The sequence below is a fragment of the Eumetopias jubatus genome, unplaced genomic scaffold, assembly GCF_037043125.1.
Source record: "Eumetopias jubatus isolate StellerSeaLion01/CBP00866 unplaced genomic scaffold, mEumJub1_p1.0 scaffold_9, whole genome shotgun sequence".
Taxonomy (NCBI): Eukaryota; Metazoa; Chordata; class Mammalia; order Carnivora; family Otariidae; genus Eumetopias; species Eumetopias jubatus.
The window spans coordinates 53,439,154-53,457,733 of NW_028274815.1; positions in this window are offsets into that span (position 1 = coordinate 53,439,154).

Sequence of the window (18,580 nt, forward strand, 5' to 3'; positions counted from 1 at the left end):
ACTCGCTGTGTTCTGCAGGAGACAGAGTTATGCCAGGGTAGTTTGAATGAATAGCTGGGCTGTTTTGCCTTCCTGTAGAACTGAGCCCAGTCTCATCTCTGTCTCGGGGTTGCTCTGCAGCAAAGCCTGGGGCTGCCAGACAGCGTGGGTCATTTTTTCCATGGGCCACGTTTTGGCATAAAATCCAGCTTTACTTTTATTAAACAGTTATCTTTGAATTCTCCTCAGTTGGCTAGGAGTATTTACTGAGTACTTACTAAAGGGCAAGAAATAATTTCCCTGAAAATTTAGAGGCCTGTTTTTCATTGGAGTGGCATTTAAGAAAAAGAAATTTTTAACTTTTTTGGATGAGGAAAAGAAGTAAGAGTTAAGTTTCTCTCATTAATCTGAAGGTAAATAGTTCTCCTTCCTTTTACAAAATGATGTAGGAAAAAAAATGATGTAAGAACTTTATTACCTTAAACATCCTGGGGCTATAAACTAATCTTGTAATAATATACAGACAAGCTGCCAGGTTATAGGTTGTTTAACCATCTTACCCTTCCCTGGAAGTATGTGTGTAATAAGATAAATTCATGATTCTCTTTTTGGTTAGCATGTGTACAAGAGATTATTTCCAAGATTGAAAGGCCACGTTTTGAACTTCATACTAACATGATTTATTGGCTCAAATTCCAAGGTTCACGTATGTGTTTTCTGATATGTATTTCTCCTAATGCTGTTATGTAGCCATATTTTCCTTTTCATATTTCAAGAGATTTTTGAAAATGTATGGATGTACAGTTGAAAATATGGAATAAAAAATGGAGCTTGTAAACAATTAGAGAAATGCTTTTTGGAGAGAGGTTCTTTCCTTCCACTCATTTATCAGTCTACCTCTGTTTGTGTAAGATTAAAAAGACTGTTTATACCTATTAGGATGAAAGCTTTTGGCATGTTTTCATATGCTTTTAATTTCTGCAGTATACTAAGTGATTTAGAAGCATCCAACAATTTAAAAACCAGAGCGTAATAAGGTGTATCCTGGAACTCACAGCTGTTGCACCCCCTGGGAAGTCTTTAGGAGCTCATTTTTGCCTCTGTCACTCGGCTTTATGTGTTCCGAAATGGAGGTGAATACAGTGAGGTCTTAGAAGGAGAATTGCCGGGATACTTATGGGGAATTCTAGATTCATTATACCTACAGGGGAAATGACCCCGTGGTTCTTAGCTAATGCATTCTTAATTTGTGGGATGCAGAAGTGGCTGTCCATTAATTTTAGGTTGCCCTACAACATCCAGGCTGCAAAGGTTCACATGTACCAGGGTCACTACAGTTTGTTTCTGCCAGTAGCCCCTTTCAGGTGACACTCTTGTCCTCATATTGTCCTCACTGATGCCAGTGTGGCATTCTCAGTCATGGATGTTCTGTGGCAAGTTCAGTGTGAGATGGACTGTTAGAAAGCTTGGTCTTCAAACAGTGCCCCTAATGGGATGGAGAATTTCTGAGACAATGAACGGTGGTAGTTCCCAGGCAAGGGAAATAGTAAATTCAAGATTCTGGTAGACTTGAATACAGGTAGCCAATTCGATTCATGGGGGCTTTTTTCCCTCTATTTGCTTTGTATGTAGAGTTGTTTTGAAATATTGAGCATATTTGCTTTGACTTTTATCTCTTGCTTTCCTAATTTTGTATTTATCCTTTGAATAAAATGTAAACCCAATATTGAATTTACTTTTACTCCTGCTATGTAGAAACCTAGGAACCTTGGGAAATCCTTGTAAGTTTGTTTTTTTTTTTTAAAGATTTTATTTATTTATTAGAGAGACACAGCGAGAGAGGGAACACAAGCAGGGGGAGTGGGAGAGGGAGAAGCAGGCTTCCCGCCGAGCAGGGAGCCCGATGTGGGGCTCGATCCCAGGACCCCGGGATCATGACCTGAGCCGAAGGCAGACGCTTAACGACTGAGCCACCCAGGCGCCCCTCCTTGTAAGATTTTTATCTCATGTTCTTGGTTATTAACTTGGACCCATGTGTTGTTACTAAAGTTCAAAGTATTTGTTTGAAAGAAACGAATTAACTTTAAAACTTCTTAATATGTAGGGTTTTTGTGTTTTTTTTATGTTTAAGTGAAGTGGCCTCTGCAAGCAGAATTGACTTTACTGACACAACATTAATAACTTAAGTGCTTTGAGTTATTTTCTCAGCAGAGACATATTTGTGTAAATTTGTTTGCGAATGCCTGGTTCCGGGAGTGAAGGGGACAGAATCTGGAGTTCCCCAGAACAGACAAAAGCTAGCTGACTTGTAGACACATTGGTCTCCTCAACTTGGCCTTCCTGAAGGGTGACATTCCTGTGTTAATGGTCCTCAGTTCTTGTGGGCTCAATATGCTGAAACTGAGGAAGGGCAGCTCTGAGAATGTTGACATCCTATCAGAAGATAAGGCTGATTTTTAAGTTATTTTTTATTTTATTTATTTATTTTTAAAGATTTTTAAGTAATCTCTATACCCCAGGTGGGGCTTGAACTCATGACCCTGAGATCAAGAGTCACATGCTCCACCAACTGAGCCAGCCAGGTGCCCCTTAACTTATTTTTTAAATTAAAGAATCTGTCATGGCTTGGCTTATGCCCAAATAGGATGCCTCAAAACTTGGATCATTATTATTTTTTTTAAGATTTTATTTATTTGAGAGAGAATGAGAGAGAGCACGAGAGGGAGGAGGGTCAGAGGGAGAAGCAGACTCCCTGCTGAGCAGGGAGCCCGATGTGGGACTCGATCCCGGGACTCCAGGATCATGACCTGAGCCGAAGGCAGTTGCTTAACCAACTGAGCCACCCAGGCGCCCCAAAACTTGGATCATTATTTAACTGGACAACCCTTCACAAAATGTAACAGTTCTTGCTTTTCCCTTCTTACCTTGCGCTGCCCAGTATCCTGGGTACTCTAGGCCCATAGATCATATGAGAAGGACTTACAGACAAATGGGCTCTGCTTAAGTGACACATACTATTTCTCATTGCCTAAGCATAATGACTTTGCCAGAGGAGTTGCTTAATAAAATGCTTGCTGACCTTAAGTTACACTCTAAATAGCATTTTTATTTATTTTTTCTTTCAGTGCCTTTACTTGCTGAGTTAGAGTTTGATCAAGAAATCATAATCACTACCAACTGGCATTTCTAGTAAGAAAGGATTTAACGTGGGGAATTGGGCTTACACAGCCATTAGAAGAAGGCCTGGGGAAAGGCAAGGAGGGAGGGAGGCCACTGTGCCATCTGCCAGGGTAGGAATTGCAAGGAACCACTACTGTTGGGGGTCTCAGCTGCTGTAGCACCGGGGTGGGCCACTGCCAGAAAGATGTGTGGAAGCTGTTGGCCAATCCCACATTAGCTGCCTGAGGCCCATTAACCTGTCTGCAGTTTACCACCAGAGAATACTTATTTCTACTTCTCTTTTCCAAATTCTGTACACGTGGCTCGCTGGTGAAATCTAATTGGAACTCTGTGGCTAAGTATCCAGTAGAAGGGAGAACTTAGATATTGACCAGTGCAGTTCACCCTTTGGATTACCCAGCATCTCTACTCACCCTTGTATCCATATGTAAATTTCCAAAGAAGAGAAAGAAGAATATTGTGGTTCTGCTTGACATGCTGCAACTATCCCTGTTGGAATAAAGACACATCCTCTTCCCAAGAAGAGAAGATACATTTCACAAATTTCTCCCTATGAGATGTTCACTTTTCTCCCTTAGTCAAAATCCCCCTTGATATAAAAGTCATATAGTCTGGGGCACCTAGGTGGCTCAGTCGGTTAAGCATCTGTCTGCGGCTCTTGTCATGATCCCAGGATCCTGGGATCGAGCCCCGCATTGGGCTCCCTGCTCACCCGAGAGCCTGCTTCTCCCTCTCTGCCCCTCCTCCCTGCTTGTGCTCTCTCTCACAAATAAATCTTTTTTTAAAAAGTCATAGTCTTTTTAAGTAGAATAATTAGAAGGGGGAGGGGGCAAAGTAAATTACATAAATGTATATATATATATCAAGAAAAGGCAACATACTAAGCCCTCATTTGTACAACTGTCAAGAGTATGTAGTTTATGTAAATCTGTACAAGTACACACACACACAAATATGTATATTTTCTCTTCCATTACCCATTTTGTGTTCCCTTTGCCCTCAGCAAGCACCTAGGTTGTTACGACTCTTGGCCAGAACTTTTTGCTTCTCTCTTAGCTAGGTTGGGACCCTCCCTCCCTTCTCCATTCTTGTACCTAAATTGGGGCCCATGTGTTTAGAAAGGTGGCAGCAGGAATTTCTGGCAATATTGTAGCGATAGCATGAGGAAATTCCCGAGATAGAAAAGTTAATGCTGGATAGAAAAGGCAAAAGCAAACTCAAGGGAAAAAAATTCTCCAAAGCAAAAAGTAAGAAAGCATTACTTGGAGAAGTACTGAAGCCCATGGCAAACCTGGGAGGGGGGCGTCTGTTGATCTCCCGGCGTCTAGATCTTTTCAATGCTAATGGGCTGCACATGGGGGCCAGGAGACAAAGCCACAGTCTGAAGAAAGGGGGGGACGTCAGCAAAATGGGAAACATTCTTGGCAAAAGAGTAAACCCAGGAAGTATGTCAAGAGAGGGTTATGGCGAGGGGAAAAAGCCTTGGTTGTGGTGGGTGGGGGATGAGTCTCCCACGGGAATTCCTTACCCCATCTAGACCCCGGGCAGGTTTTGTGTCCATGTTGGCCCCACCTGTTTGTCCTAAAAAACCTCAGTCTGAGAGATAATTCACAGTGACCCTGAGTTGATGGAGCCCTCAGGCACCTGGCAGAAGCAAACCTGAATGTTCTGGAGCAATGAACTTGCAGTTACAAGCCTCAGAGCCTTCCCACGAGTATTCTAAGAAACAAGCTTAAAATGCAAAATCACAAACATGCTATCCTAAGTGAGAGAAAAAAATGACAAATGACAGAATCAAATTTATAAAGACTATTGTTCTAAGTGGGAGAGAGATTTGACAAAGAAGCTGTCTGGCATTTTGACCAGAGGCAGATTCGGGAATGGTACACAGCCACCGGAAGCTGAAGAGACAGAAAATGGATTTTTCCCTGGAGTCTCCAGGGGGAGTGTGGCCCTCCCAACACCTTGATTTCAACTCCGTGATACCGATTTTGGACATTTGGCCTCCAGAACCGTAAGAGAATAAATCTGTTGTTTTAAATCACCAAATATGTGGTAAATTATTACAACAGCTGCAGGGAAACGGATTCAGAGAACTTGCACATCTTTTGTATTTATTCCTAGGTACTTGATAATTTTCTTATAAATGTTATTTTTTAAAAAATGTACAAAACATTAAAAAATTTACATTTTCTAGCTCTTTTTGATGGTATAGAAAATACAATGAAATTCTGTATGTTGACTTTGGTTTGCTGCAACTTTGCTAAATTCGCTTATTTCTAGTGAATATTTTCTATGTGCACCATTATGTTACCTGTGAATAATTCCGGGTTTGTTTCTTCCCTACAAATACTTACACATTAAAAAAAATTTTTTTGCCTTACTCTGCTGCCCAGGACATCCAGTACAATTTGAATAGAAATGGTAATGGGAATTTCTTTGTACTTCTAATCTCAAAGGAAAACTTTCAACATTTTACCATTAGGTATTATTTTTGCTGTAGATTTTTGTAGACACCCTTTATCAGGTTAAGGAAATTTTTTGTTTTGTTTTTTGTTTTTCCCTATTCTTAGTTTGCTAAGAGTTTGTCTGTCTTTAGATCCTATATGGCTGCTTTATCAAAAGCTTCTACTGACATCACATTATTTTCCTCCTTTAATCTGTTAATGAAATGGGTTTGTTGCCTTCCTAGGAGAAATTCAGTCTGGCATTTTTAGGCTTTAAATTTCCCCTACAAATTGCTTTATGTTGTGATGTGTAATATTTGGGTTGCTCCGTGCAAGATATATTCTTATTTACATTATGAGTTCTTTGACTCATAGGTTACTTAGACATGTTTCTTAATTTTCAAACATACCATTCTAGTTACCATTTTGTTATCGGTATCTAACATGGTCAGAGAACATGCTCTGAGTTATTTTAATCTCTCGAATACTTGCTTTTAGTATGGTATATGGTCAGTTTTTCGGGTGTTCTGTGCTTGAATTTAGTGTATGTATTAATGCTGCTGCTGGAATGGTATTCAATAGGCCCATTAGGGTTGTTTGTCAGTTGTGTTGGTCAGATCTTCTATACCCTTGTTGGTTGTTTTGTTTCCTTGTTCATTCAGTTCCTGAGATAGGTGTGTTAACATCTGCGATGGTGGAATTCTCCCATTTCTTCTCATGCAACAGCTTTATAGATTTCTCATATATTTGCTTTACATATTTTGATGTTATAATGAGATGTATGCACATTTAAAGCTATTGATGAATTGAAAATTTTTCTTATGAAAGAACCCTCTTTGTCCTCTAGTTATAAACTTTTACTTTAAAATTCAGCTTGTCAGGGCACCTGGGTGGCTCAGTTGGTTAAGTGACCGACTCTTGGTTTGATCTCGGGGTCATGAGATGGAGCCCCACATCGAGCTCTACGCTTAGTAGGGAGTCTGCTTGGGGACACTCTCCCTCTCCCTCTGCCCCTCCCCTCCCCACTGCTTGCTCTCTCTCTCTCAAATAAATAAATCTTTTAAAAAACGAAATAAAATTCAGCTTGTCACCTAGTAATATAGTCACAGCAACTTTCTTCTGGTTAATATTTGCATGATACATATTTTTCATCCTTTGATTTTCAGCCTTTTTGTACCCTTATGTTTTAGATTTAAACTCTTATAAACAGCATATTGTTGGAGTTTTAAAAATCCAATTTGAAATGTTTGTCTTTTAAATGGATCATTTAGTTAATTTACATTTAAAAACATACCTTAGGTTCATCTCTATCATTTTATTTTGTGCTTTCTTTTTGACCTGCCAGTCCTGTTCGGTTTCTCTCTCCCCCTCTCTCTTTCTCTCTTTTTTGTCTCTTCTTGGATTAAATATTTTTTCATCATCCCATTTTTTCACTTCTGTTTGTTTGGATATTACAGTCTGTTTTTGTTCTTTTAGGGGTTACTGTAGAAATTACAATATTAATTTATTAGGAATCAAATTCTAAAGTTAATCTACGTTGTCCTTGCAGATTATGGAAGGACTTGAGGAAATTTTAACTTCATTTCCCTCCTCCTAATATATGTTAACATGTTATTTTTAACATATATTTTAATTATATTTTTTAATTTAACCTCATAAGACCTTATTATTTTATACAATGTTCATTTAGATTTATCCTCATTACAATGTCCAGCAGCTGTTTATCTCTTTATATTCATGGGCCAACCTACTTAAGTCTATTGTTTGGACCATGGTATGGGAAGGAGCACAGTGTGCCCTGCAGGTACGACTCTGAGTGAAATAATAAGAGCAAAAGTACCTTGCATATTGTGGTATTGTGGTTTATAATAAATATATATTTGGTTTTTCGTCCAGTTTGTGGCCACAGAGCTCCTAAAATTCTTGGAATTTCCTAAGTGTTAAGTGTCCTAAAAGTGTCGTTTGTTATGTTATTGAGGTGACTTTTGGAAAGCCCCTTGGTCACCTAAGGATAGGGGCTGGTTGCCAGGGGAAACAACCATGTGCTTAGATGATTGAACTTTCAGTTCTATCCCTTGATTTCCAGGGAGGGGAGTGGGGCTGGAGGCTGAGCCACTCACCATGGCTAATGAATTAATCATGCCTTTGTGGTGAAGCCTCCATGAAAACACAAAAGGGTAAAGTTTGGAAACCTTTAGGGTTGGCGCACCCAGGGAGGTGCAGGGAGGGTGGCGTGCCCAGAGAGGGCCAGGAGCTGCGGGCCCCTTCCTACAGACTTGCCCTACGTACAGATCGCTTCATCTGGCTGTTGATTCATATCCTTTAATATCCTTTGTCATAAACCGGCTGTCTAGTGAGTATATAGGTTTCCTGAGTTCTGTGAGCCGCTCTAGCAAATTAATTAAACCCAACGAGGGGGTTGTGGGAACCTCTGATTTGTAGCCAGTCTGGTCAGAAGCACAGATGACAGCCTGGGAATGCAACTGTCACATGAAGTGGGGTTAGTCTTGTGGGACTGAGCCCTTTCCTGTGGAATCTGATGCTGTCTCTGGGTAGATAGCATCAGAATTGAGTTAATTGTGGGGCGCCTGGGTGGCTCAGTTGGTCAAGCATCTGCCTTTGGCTAAGGTCATGATCCTGGGATCGAGCCCCACATTGGGCTCTCCACTCAGCAGGGAGCCCGCTCCTCCCTCTGACCCTCCCCTCTCTCGTGCTCTCTCTCTCTCAAATAAATAAAATCTTAAAAAAAAAAAAATTGAGATAATTGCTTGGTGGTGTGGGGAATCCCCCCTGCCCCCCAAACACATTGGAATTTGTATCAAATCATTAATATAGTTCAAATATTTACATCACTTTGAAGAAAGTAATGATGTAAAAGGCCTGATTTATGCAGAAGGTTATTCAGCTTCTCTTCCCGCTCCTCAGTTGGTGCTAGAACTAAGCAGAGGCATCATTTTCTTGGTGTGATGCCTGGATTGAACACACCAGGGTAGGCCAATTTGCCGTTCTCTAAAAGTCATTTTTGGCTCCTACCTACCCTGGGTTGAGTTGGAAATGTGTGAATTGAAGCCTGAGTTGAGAATGAACTGGGGCCTTGAAGCTCTTAAACACTTATTACTTGAGAGAATGTGTATGAAAGGACTTTTAATCCTGTAATATGTGTAACATATGTAATATATGTAGCATATGAAAGGTGGAACTTACCAGAAATGTGAATGGGAAGTAGGTAATCGAGAGAGAAGGTACTGCATATTCTAAATTAAGAACTTTATTTTTTTTTTTTTAAAGATTTTATTTATTTGACAGCGAGAGAGGGAACACAAGCAGGGGGAGTGGGAGAGGGAGAAGCAGGCTGCCCGCTGAGCAAGGAGCCTGATGCAGGGCTCGAAGGCAGATGCTTAATGACTGAGCCACCCAGGCGCCCCTGAATTAAGAAGTTTAATTAAGAAGTAAGCAAAAACTATAGCAAGCCAAGTTAAAAAAAAATCCAAAACTTGACCAAACTTAGTTAATAACTTTAACTCGATTTAGTGCAACATCACTGTATCTCTGCAGGTCTGGTTTCCCTGGTATCTCGAGGACAACATTTTGGGTCAAAGTCATACTTGATGCTCAGCCATAAGTCTCAGGCTTAAAAATAATAAAGTTCTTGATTCCAGTTAATTTTATGTCTTTCTCTTATATTATTAATGCTCCTGTCCTTTTGGAAATTGGAATGTAGGATGCAATGTGGCAAATGTTAAGAAGTGGGAAAAGCTGCTGGAAAATGATCTGATGTCAGTTTACTTTTGTCTTTGGAGCTGAGCAATCCTTTCCCCGGTGCCTGAGCCAGGCAGCAGACAGGAGGGTGGCTGTCCCTGCTACATTCACTAATGGTCACTCTTGGATAGATGAGTGGTCCCTACTTGGGTATAAGTGGGTCAGACATGTTTGGACATGCCTGAACGGGGGGACTGGGCCCCCCCGGAAGCGTACTTGGATGAAGGCCTGTGTAGCCTCCTGTGGATTAGACAGGATGACTTTGAGTTTAGCTGCTGTAGAAGCGTCAGGTGCCTCCACCTGGACCAGCCCTTGGATATGTGCTTGGGTTCTTTGGATAGCAGGGGCATCTTCCACTGAAAGTGTCAAGAAGACAGTGGGTACAGCAGTCTGGTTTCGGGCACATTCACTGAGCAGAACACAAGGGAAAATAAGGGGTTCTCCACAGCTTCACCACACACTTCCAAATGGCCTCGCTGCCAGGCAGGGTGTAGATGTGACAAGTGAGCCCTGCAGAGACAGGCTACACTGCGTCTAGTGGTGGATCTGTTCAGGGGCACACGACACCTCTTACTCAGCAGCACTTCCTTGGAAGCCAGAGCCCCCGGGAGCAGGTGGGAGACAAACCCAGGGCCAGTGTGGGTTATTGCTGGCCATATGTTGAGGTTATTTCATTGGCCCTGCAGGCCTGTGGGGCCCAAGGAAACTTGGGTTGCATAAAAAAGGAAAAGCGTACTGTAGTTGGCAAACAAAATGTGTCTTTGTGTGTGAGAAATGAGCTTTCATTTAGAAGCTTTGGCAGTGGTTTCAACCGGTTCCCCAGCACTTTTAAAATGATATTTTCTGAGCCTGGAAACCAAGCAGGCAGATCATGGAATTTGGCTGGGGATGTTTTTTTAAAAATGTAGGCTAGCAGCGAAAAAGGAGGCGGGAATTTGGCCGGGAGACCTTTCTGGGCTGCAGAGCAAACCGAGCAGGGTTACCATGGTGGTGCTTCTACTGTTTATATAAACAAAGGTTTTTCCTGACAAACATACTTCATATTTAATAATCCTCAATCCACAGGGGCCTCTGCTCTTTGTGTGTAGCTAGTTCATGCCATTTGGACTTGGGTAGGATTTCATTATTGTGTGTGGGTTTTTTTGAGGCACCCAATACACTTCACAATTAAGTGTGAAGTACTGAGATCTGAAGTGCAAGGGTGAGAGGTGTTTAGTGATTGGAAGAGAGATTGACCTGCCGTATGAAAGTGTAAAACAGACCTTCCGTGATCTAAAGTCTACTGGGCCTCCACTGAGCATTCAGAAGCATAGACCTGTACTCCTACTACCTAAATTCTTCATCTCTCTTAAGAGACTAGTGCCCACCCTCCCCACCCCCCCGCCCAGTCACACTTCATACTGCCATTGCCTGAGATGTCACCCTCTTGTTAGCCCATATCTAATCCTTTGTGAAGTCTTAACAAGCTCTTGTATTGTAGAGGACTCATTTGGTTATGAGTAAAGAAAAATCCTCTCTTGCACTGAAGCACAAAAGTAGATTTATTGGATCGTGTCACTGGAAAGGCAGGATGGATCTGGCAGGCCTCAGGAACTGCTGGATCCAGCTTACATGCTCATTCCTCTAGAGGGTCCCAGATTCTGGCACATCAGACACTGTTTGCTCCCCACAGTCTCCAGGAAGACTCAGACCTTTTAGAAACTTGAGGTATGAGATGAGGAACTTAAAGAGTGCTTTCAGGCATCCTTTTTCTAGGAACATGGAGTGACCAGGAATCTCTGCAAGCTTGGGTAACGTTGTTTGCATTTTTCTCCCTCCTGAATATCTGCACATGTCTCTAGGCCTGGTTAGAGGCTCAGCAGCCTGTGGGTGTCTCTTCAGCTGTTGCCTCATCACTGCCTTCTGGGGTCTCCAAAGCCAGCAGGGAGCCTGAGGATCCATGTCCAACCATGAGCTCCAGACTTCTCGGCTGATGTCCCTTCCTGCGTTTCCCTAATGAATAAACTGGTTCTATTCTAAGGGTGCCAGAGTGCATGACATATGTCTGCATGGCACCAGGATTCCAGTGATCCAGATGAACCCCGACAATGTCTCCTGGGTATCCCCAGGGGCAGCCAGTCTGGGGTCTATCCGTTAGCTTTATTCAACTTCAGAGTCCCTTAGTGTCCCCCACCACCCCGAATGACACAGGCATTTCAGAAAGTCCTCAGGAGTTTTGCTCATGTTTTGGGGAACAGATCCATTCACGTCTTCTGCCAGGTCTGAGTTGGATGTCTGCCACGCCTGTTGTGCCCCCTTCTTGGGGCCAGTGTGCCTGGCTTCATGAGCTCCTCCCCAGTCACCCCAAAGTTCCAGACCCTCCGTGTACTACAGGGCTCGGTGCCTGGAGGGGGTGAGCCTGAAACACCACCATGATGTTCACTGTCTCATCCTTTGCTGTACCATTTCCTTTTCAAGTTTCTCCTCCAGGTACCCCTATTCCCCTCTCCCCATGCGAACACCACCGGTCCTACGATTCCAGGCTTCCGTACTCACTCCTTGCCGTTTTAACGGGTGACCAGCCAGGCACAAAGAGACCTTCAGAATCACGGTTGGTGACCACCAGTGCTGGGATCCAGATGTTCCCATTCTCTGCTTTTCCCCTTTATAACCAATTAACGCTTTCCCGGTCAAAAATAGTATCCGAGAGTACTTTTGATTTAAAATGTTAAAAAAAAAAAAAGGCACCTTGCCAATATAGCAAGGATTTTAGTTTTGATTCTAATTTGGGAACCGCGGGGGGCGGTGGAGTAACACTGAAGGGCTATTTGCATGAGGGCCCAAAGGAATGTCACCTAGGGTGGGAGGGAAAGGGCAGCTTTGAGCTCGGGGGGTACTGAACGGCAGGGCTTTATTCCCCGAGGGCCTCGGCCAGGGGCCATGCTAGAGGGCAGAACTGAGTGCTGGGAAGAGAGGGAGTGCGATGCTCAGCGAAAGGGTCACCTTATGTCACAGACTGGCCCAGACTCCCTCGGATTTGTTGAACTAATTGGTTGGAACTTGTCTGGGTCCACAGTATCCACAATTCTGCAGAGGGGGTTGAACCAGAAAAGTGCTATTTTGTGCTGTTATGTGACCCTCTCGTACCACCGCCAGGGAAGTGTGACGGGGGTTGGGGGGAAGCACAGTCTCGCTCGAGAGGACCGAATAAAGCTCCCTGAGGGAAACCGGAACGGTGCCCAGGGCGAAGACAGTGGCCGTGACGGCCAGAGGCCACCAGGGGGCAGTGCCTCCCCGGCCAATCTCAGAGCGGGCACAGTCCCACAGCAGTCGGGAGCAAGGAGACAAATGCGGCCACCAGGCAAGGCCCGTTCTCCCTCTTTCCGTCCTTTCCTTCCCTGCGGAGCGCAGCACGCCGGCCGTACCGGGGCGCGGCGCGTCCGGAGCCCGCGCTGGAGCGGAAGCGCAGGGCCGCCCGGGGAGGCATGCGCGCTGCGGCCCGGGGCGCCCTCCGAGCCCTTGTCCCCTCTCGCTGCGCGCACCCACCGCGGCCTCCCCCCGCGCCTCCCGGAAAACTGGGGAGCAGCCTCCGGGCGTCAGGCGCTTCTCAGGCCCCGCGGGCGCCGGCCGGCCGGGATTGGGGTTCAGGAGGAGGGGGGCAGAGGTCGCCTCACGGCTCCTCCCACGCGGCGGCGGCGGCGGCGGCGGCGGCCACCTGTGCCCGGAGCCCCAGACGCACCCGGCCGAGCGGAAGGTGCTGAGGCTGCCCAGACCTGCCTCCGGGAGGGCGGCTGACGGGGCCTCCAGGCTGGCCGCAGACTTTTGTCTCCCGCACCCCCGGGTGTGGCCGGGACAACCGGCAATGTGGCCGAGCCACAGAAGCCGCAGAGGCGCGCAGTGACCACAAGGGGGCGTGTGGAGACCCCAAAGGGCCCGTGGTCGCAGGGACCAGCGCTTCTTGGCGGCCCCAACCCGCCGCAGGAACAGGGCGAGCACGGTATTGCTTTGGAGCAGCTCCCTACCCGCTCCTGGCTCAGAAAATCCCCCAGAGTGCTCTGAACACAGAGATAGTCGCCTGCAAGATGCGGCCATCCTGCCTCAGGGTCAGGGCAGGGGTGAACGAGCTGGTGTCCGCAGGGCACGGGCCCCTAGGCTGAAAGCTGCGTTTCTCTCTGTCCTTTAGATTTCTGTGGTTTCTTTCCGACTCCTTGACTGGATCCAGGAAATGGCTGTGGCCTGGGTGAGCGGGGCCTGGAGTCCTGGCTGCCTGGGGAAAGAGGAGCAGCGGAGAAGTGGGCTCCGGCTGCTGGGTGACCACTCAGGTGCGTGTGTAAAATTAGGCGCTGCATTTACACGCGACACGCCCTCCTACAGTTGTGCAAAGCCCCATGCCCTCTCTCTTTCCTACCTTTTGCTGGCTAAAGCCCATCTCGTGCCCACCATTTTAAATCCTTAGGAAGCTGGTTTTGTGAAGAGAATTCGGGAAGCTGGCACAACTACCTCCCCCAGCCAGAAGGTTGCGCTTTTGCCATTTGATTGTAAATTGCAGCTTTCTGGGGCTTTCTAGTTCAGGTGTTGAAAGCAAGAAAGTGAAATTTAACTGTAAATATCTTTCTCCTTAAAATTGTTCTCTTATGCCTGTTTTCTCCTTGGCTGCTACCCCTTTGGCACAAGGAACACAGCCAGGCTGGGCTTATTTTTCAGTCCACAGCCCAGTGGGGACCAGAGAAGAATGTTGGTGTCCTCAAGGCAAGCGCGCCGTCTGCCTCAGGACCCTGGGCTGTGGTGTGACCGGGGCACCGTTGTCTTATTAACTGATAAAAGGAGGCAACACTGAAAAAGAACAAAGGACTTTATTTGGGTTCTCGGGATTACAGTTTGGGGGGAGCACAGATTCTGAGGTAACCGGAATCCTATGTTGAGGAAAGCAAGGATTTTTTTTTATGAGAAAGAAGGAAGGGGGTAATTACATTACATGATTTAGATAAAGAAGAGAAACAAAAACCCCTTTTAATTTGGTGTGGACCCATTGAGCCACTTCTGATGGCGATCGTATTGATTATTTTATTGGTGCTATCAAATGAAACTATCCCTGGTATGTATTAATTAGCTTTACTGTCCTCATATGACCTAAATGCCAGTTGCTCTGCTGAAATTTTATGAGCAACTGCTTGTAAAACTATTGCCGCTTCTGGCCCAGTTCAAGAGTTCATTAGTTGGAAAAGAAAACGGAACTTCAAAATGGAGTCTCCTATGTCCAGAAGTTTTATACAATTCCACAGTCTCTGGCTGGAGCTAAAACGAGGGTCCAAGGGGAGCAAGATTTCTGCCCTGATTTGGAAGTTGGGTCTGCTGATTCAAATGCTTGCTTCTTGCTCAGTGAGCAATGCCCTGGGGCAGAGAAGGGCCAGTGTGCGGCCTCTGAGGCAGCCAGCTTGTGGGCTCATCTTTTTTTTTTTAAGGTTTATTTATTTATTTATTTATTTGACAGAGAGAGACACAGCGAGAGAGGGAACACAAGCAGGGGGAGTGGGAGAGGGAGAAGCAGGCTTCCCGCCGAGCAGGGAGCCAGACGCGCGGTTCGATCCCTGGACCTGAGCCGAAGGCAGAGGCCCAAGGGCTGAGCCTCCAGGTGCCCCGCTGGGGGCTTATCTTCATGGCGGGCTTGGAGTAGCTGGCTTGGTGGCGGTCGGGGGGAGAGCTGATCTGACCTGAGATGAGCTGGGCTAAGAGATGCAGGCAGGGAGTGCCAGTCACATCCACCTGTAGGTACAAATGGGTCAACCGTTGCCTTGGCCTTGACCCCCAAAATGCCTGAGCAGCTTGCCATTGTTTGACCGGTATTGTGTGGCTTGAAGCAGTTTCCTACTAGAGTCAAACCACGTTTCAGTCAACTTCACAGCCTCCTGCCCACACAGGGCCCCGGCCTCCACCCCCACAGCTAGCCTTAACTCTCCTGAGCCTCACTTGGTGCACTGTCGTAGAAGAGCCCGTCTTGGTGGTCCTGGCTCGGCCTCCACATTGCATCAGTACGAGGCTGCCCTGGCCCGGAAAACCAGACACGGCTGTCTGTCTTTCCTGCTATCCCCTGCAGAGGGGTGGGGACGCTTTTCTCTTCGTGCCCAGCAATGCAGCTGAGATCAGGCCGACATTTTGAAGAGGGCTGTACCGGAGGCCTGGACAAGCGGAGGGCAGTGAGATGCAGAGCACCTGCGTATCCCCCCCACCAGATGTGGGGGCTCTTTAGGGCCATCAGCCTGTCTTCAGGGGCATCTCCCTGCAGCGATGTAATGGCCATCCTCTTTCCTCCCAAGGGTGGGCCCTGTCTATACTCACTGCACCCAGGCCTTCAAGCAGGAGAGAGAGAGTGGAGACTTGAATTCACCCCTGGGACAGAACTTACTTTGTCCCCAGGCCCAGAAAGAAGAGGAAATGCCTTTTCACTGCAGCTTGGGACTCAGATCCCCTCATTCCCTGTGCAAGGATCTGCCTTTCCCAGGACATCTGACAGAGAGGTTGCTCATCCAGTTCTGGAGAGGGATAGCAGCCCCACTGGAAGGGTGGCCCTGTAGGGTGGGCACCGCAGGGCCGAGGTGCACCAGCAGCTGCATGGCCTATATCCGTGTGTGGAGAACAGCACGAATCCAGCCCCTGAGCCTCCGGGAAACTCATGTTTGCCCAGAACATCCACATTCAGGTTCCTGGTGGCTGCCCACTTCCCCTCGGGATCACAGATGGGCCTTGGCTGCACACAGGTGGTTTCTCAGAAAAAGGTGAATCTTCCTCAGGGGTGGATTTCAGTATGGACTCCTGCTTTGGACCCAAACTGCTTGGAGCCTTAGGATGTAGCTTCTCTGGAGCTTAAAGCCTCCAGGCTCAGGTCCCAGCTGGAGCACCACATGGGGTTCTTTGCTCATGTCTGTCCCCTTTTCCCCACACCAGCAATTTTAAAGCCCTCCATTCCCTTCAACCTCCTGTGATACTACTTGCTCTCTGTTATTGGTAGCTACCCTATTTTCGGGAGAAAATAGAACCAGTAATACACCTGCCTCAGGTTCCAACAACATAAGTACACTACACAACATAATGATGTAACTACACATAACTACACAGGAATAGCAGCTCCCGGCCTCTCCCCCACTTTTTCCTGTCACACTGGAGGAGGCTTGCTGTCCTACTAAACCTGGCTCCCCCATGTTCAGACCGATGGCTGTGTGGGAGGCAGCCTTTAAAAAGTCTTCGGTTCTGTCTTGTCCTCTCTTGCTCCTTCACTTACTTGCTCTCCTAGAAGCAGGCTGCCATGTTGTGAGCTGCCCCATGGAGAGTGCTCATAAAGCAAGGAACAGATTTCCTCAGTCCAAGAGCCTGAGAGGAACTGAGTCCTGCCAACAACCCTGTGAGTCAGCCTGGAAGCAAACCCTCCCTCAGTCAAGCCTTCAGATGAGGCTGCAGCCCCAGCAGACACTTTGACTGAGAGCCTCTGAGCCAGAGGACCCAGGGAAGCCCATCCAGATTCCCAGCTCACAGGAACTGTGAGATAATCAGTGTTTAGAACTATAAACTGCTAAATTTTTGAGTAACTTATTAGACAGCTATAGATAACTAATACAGGGGCTCTCAGGCTTGTCAATTTTTCAGCCCTGAAAATTTTGAAAAAATTTTGGGATCCACATAAGTTTGCCTCCTTTTTATTTTCCAAAATACATCTGGAAAAAAGACAACCCATTTTCACTTTCCTTAATATTTTTATAAAAGAAGGAGCATTTTTCATTGTAATGATTTTTTTTTAATCACAGTCAACAGTGTTGTTTGCCAGCAATACAATTCATCCATTTAAAATTTGAGGAATTTTGATGACATAAGTAATTGTATACTAACTCCCATCATCAGGATACAGAAGGGCTTCCTCATCCTAGAAAGTTTTCTAATGCTCCTTTACAGTCAGTTCCCTCCTCTCAACCTGGGCCTCACTCAACCTTTGATGTGCTTAAGAGGAAATACATTTGAATATAAAAAAACTTAGAAAGGCTGTCATCTCAAAATAAAAGGCGACATTTAAACTGAATACATTTAAATTTGTAAACCAACTTTAATCCATTCATACATGGCCTCATTTACTCCTAGACTGATGGCTTTTCTGTAGGCTGTTCTGCCATCTGTATTAGGAAGCTAGGCTGCTCTCACAGAGTTCCTGATGCAGGGGCTTAACTAAGACAGAAGAGTTTTTAGTCCCTCACATTCTGTTGCAGAGGTAGGTGGGCAAGTTAGGGCAGGTGGAGGCCCCTCTCTACAAGGGCAGGGTCACCCAGGAACCCAGGCCAGGGGACCAATTCTGCCAATCTCTGTGAGTGATGTCCTTCTTGGGTCCAAAGTAGCTGCTGCAATTTCCCAGCAAATAGGAAGGGAGAGAATGTGCAGAGCAAGTGTCTTTAAGGAAATAACCCTGAAATGTCACTTGTAAGTTTGGGTAGTACAGCATTGGCTCAAGTAAGTCAGATGACAACACCTAGCTGTATGGGAGGCTGGGAAACATGACTGTCCTGGGAAACCAGGGCCCAGTTAAAAGCTGGAGGATTCTGTTACTAACCAAAAAAAGGAGACAGCAGGATCCTCTTTCTTCTAAACTGTCAACCTCTGCCTGTCTTCTGGTTCTAACCATCAGCATTTCAAGTGTTTCTCATCTTTAAAAATACCTCCTTGGACTCCTCACACTCTATCCCTTTCCTCCTAGTCAGTCCTCAACCTGGCATACCTCTGAGACCCTGGGATCTCATTTTTGTTGAATTCATGCTTCCCAGTGCTTCCCTTACTGGATGTTTCTTCAGCTTCTAACTTACTGATGTTCTTTCCTTCATTCATTTGCTATCATAACTTCATATTTATTTGTTTTCTATTTTTAAAAATTTTAATTCCAGGATAGTTAACACACAGTGTTGGAATAGTTTCATGTGTACAATGTAGTGATTCAGCACCTCTATAGATGACCCAGTGCTCATCACAGTAAGTGCACTCTTAATCCCCACCCCGCCCCCACCTCCCCTCTGGTAACCATCAGTTTGTTCTCTAGATTTAAGAGTCTCTTTATTGTTCTTTTGTTTTGTTTCTTATATTCCACATGTGAGTGAAATCGTATAGTATTTGTCTTTCTCTGACCGGCTTATTTCACTTAACATTATACTCTCTAGATCTGTCCATGTTGTTGTAAATGACAAGATTTCATTCTTTTTTTTAATGGC